At 39.8% G+C, this 3,383-nt stretch overlaps 1 pseudogene; it reads left to right on the top strand.

Annotated features, from left to right (window-relative positions):
- The first annotated feature begins 337 nt into the window (after positions 1-337).
- On the top strand, positions 338-1,627 carry LOC129274088 (beta-1,3-galactosyltransferase 5-like; annotated as a pseudogene).
- The last annotated feature ends 1,756 nt before the right edge of the window (positions 1,628-3,383 follow it).

Below are 3,383 nucleotides of genomic sequence, written 5' to 3'. Positions count from 1 at the left end.
ATTTGAAATGTCCGTGTTCATACCATGTTGGGTGGCTTTTCTCATGTTTTGGGTTGCAAAATTCGTTATGTAGATCCCCCCCCCCTCAATTCAGATCGAAGATGAATCGCCATATGTGCAACTGGAATCAATCACTACATTAAATTAATATCGATTTCAATTAAATTTATATAAAAAAATCAACATCTGGAATTTGCGCACTTGGAAAGGAACATATACAATGTGAATGATGCTAATTACTTTATATCAACTAACAGATCACGCAAAAAAAAACGTAGCTTTGGCTCTACTCCTGACAAGTTTTAGTATAACTGTGATAATTTTTTTTTTTTTTTTTTTTCTGGAAGACATCTTGCGCGGCTGACATCCAAATGGTTCCACTATGCCATCCGAAGGCTCATGCTAATATCCGCGAGGTTCCTGATCATGCTATGTCCAGTTCTTTTTATCGGTTTTCACTTGCATTTTCATCAGATTGACCGAACAAAGGTAAAACCTTTATTATCAATGGCTAGGAACATCCATCTTCCCGTGGATCGGGAATTAATGAATGGTCATGCTGGCAACCGGGTGGCTAACAAAAAGAACAGTCACTCTTTTGTTAGACCTAAGAATTACACTCCTGATGATGCCGTTGCCCTGCCAGATGTAAAGACCAATCTTAGCCGATTAAAGAGTGGTGATTTGAAGGGGCTAAGATATGGGCACGACTACAGATATTTACATAACCCATCACACACTTGCTTTACGGATGAAGGGAAGAGAAAGAAGGTCCTTGCGTTTTTTCTATTCCCAGACAGCAACCCACCATTTCAGCAGACGGAAGGCGATTCGAGAAACTTACGGTAATTCAAGCAACTGGGGTTTTTGTGGTGAAAGGGGGCTGATGTACACTGTGTTCCTTCTTGGGGCCACGTCAAATGAAACTCAGCAACGTAAAATTGACCTAGAGGCCAGTCAGCATCGAGACATTATCCAGGAGGGTTTCCTTGATAGCTACTTAAACCTGACCTTAAAGACGGTCATGGGTTTAAAATGGGTCACCAACTACTGCAACCATGCTAAATTTACCGTGAAAATCGACGATGACGCCATGATGAACCAAAAACGCTTTTATGACAAGTTTCTAACATATTCACCATTGACCGGCGTAGCCGCCGGGAAGGTCTGGGTCAATGCAAAGCCGCAGCGGCGCGAAGGATCTAAATTCTACCTATCTAAAGAGGAATATCATCTTCATACCTTTCCAAAATACCTGAATGGACTAGCTTATGTCTTGTCTTTAGATGTAGTTCGGGAGGTCTACGCATTCGCACTTACAACTGCCTAGTTTAAGTGGGAAGATGTGTTTGCTGGGATGTGCTTGCAAAAGGCTGGAGTTCAACTTCGCAACATTGAGAACTCTGAACTTTATGGATTCCGAGGGAAGAACTATGAAGCTCGAGTGGAAGACGTGAATTCGTACATCTTTATAACAAACTTGAACGTTACCGAAATGATTTGGGTGTGGAAGATAGGCCATATCTAGGATGAGAATAAGAATATTGACCACCGGACCACTGTGTTAATTAACTGATGATCAGTCTGAAGAGGTCTTCACTGACAAAGGATATCGAATGGCTTTGGTTATATTTTTCATGTTTGGATTTACTTTCGGTGTCTTCATTATAACTTGTGCATGATTTTCTTATTTGCATTTTGAAGAATTCCAATCCAGATAAGATTGGTCCATGGAGGTTCTGTATATTGTATATGTTGGTTTTAATAGCCTCATTACAATTTCATTTCGTTTTCTTAACGTATCACATTTTCCAGATCGACTGCAAGAGAAGGAAACAAAAGGGTTATATAAAGTGATAGCAGGTATACATAATTATATCAATAATCTCACAAACTGAAATACAGGAATTGCTTCTTTTCATTTGTGAGAACGCAAGCTGATCCATATTTAAAACACTCGCATGGAAATGTGATTATTCAACTTCTTTGAATAACCTGGACATGTTTATTTTTAAGTGTCTTTCAAAGCCATTTATTCGTATAATGTTGACACCATGGTACAATATTTAGCATACAACCGACGCGACGACCCTACTTTACTTTACTTTACTTTGCATTACTTTACTTTGTTTTACTCCACCGATGCTGTAGGACTAACCCAGTTCATCGATCAAAGTAGAGATGTCTATTGATGCTCTCCTTCAGACAAAATCACAGATGCATGACATATTAATTTACTCAACACCATCTGGGCAATAGCCAAGCGACAAAATATTTTCGAGTTTGCGCAGACGCTTTCTGGAAGGTTGAGAATCTATTGAAAATGCTCGTAATCTCAATCATGACAATGAACGACAAAGTGGTCCTTGTCGAAAATTGGTGAACCGGGAAGGAAGATTCGGAGCTGACGCAAATTACATTTTAAGTCGTTTGTCGCTTTATGACGACACTGCTGTTTTGGTTAATCATTTCCGACAAAGACTACTTAGTTGGTCTTTGTCATGAAGGGCATTTGACAATGAATTATCTCTGTTCCAGAATCATCCGTTCGTCGCTATGCGAAAACCCCTTATTATCATAGCCACTGGCGGATCCAGGGGGGCACAGCCGCCCCTCCCCCCCCCCTCCCCTCTTGAGAGGCACAATCAAAATGTGTGATATAAATATGCCTTTATAACACTAGTGCACCCCCCCCCCCCCTTTCTTGAAAACGAGGACTCTTTAATTAATAATTCTAAGTCCGCATGGTGGATTTAAAATGAATCGACTTGGACCTAGTTTATGAGTTTGATCTAAAGAATTAATCGCCTAAATTATTAGGGACCGCGGGGGCTTGGACCCCACAATTTTTTTAGTAAACGTGAACAAAAACACCTGCTCAGCTCCCCCCCCCCCCCTAGTCCCAATCCTTACAAAATCGTTCCGCGGCCCCTGATCATGAGAGTCATAACAGCTATTGATTGTGAAGATTGTAAATACCTGGAACTTCTACTTCTAAGCCGACGTAAATGCTTTATCGAGTATATGACTTTGATTTTCAAAAACACTTAAAATTGTTATCAAAATTTGTTTGTATAACCTGATTTGCTATATGAACTGGTCTTGTATTGTCTAGATTTTCACCAAAGTCTGACAATTGAAGAATAACGATCAGTTGTTTCATTAAGTTGTTACTATTCATGTCTGACAAATCAATCCTTAAGCTCAGCGCACACTATGCGATCCTTTGTGATCCAGAACCATTTGATATGAACGTTCCAACCAATAAAATCTTAGCGATCAGCGTTCAGAATTATAGTGGTAGGACTAACTGAAATCTAAATTCAGTCAAGTTGGGGCCTCCTTGTAGGAATAAAGGCAAATTCAATTCCAAATCGTAATGA

The sequence above is a fragment of the Lytechinus pictus genome, chromosome 13 (assembly GCF_037042905.1).
Source record: "Lytechinus pictus isolate F3 Inbred chromosome 13, Lp3.0, whole genome shotgun sequence".
Lineage (NCBI taxonomy): Eukaryota > Metazoa > Echinodermata > Echinoidea > Temnopleuroida > Toxopneustidae > Lytechinus > Lytechinus pictus.
Note: the sequence above shows the minus strand (reverse complement) of the source record. Positions and strands in the feature narration are given on the sequence as shown.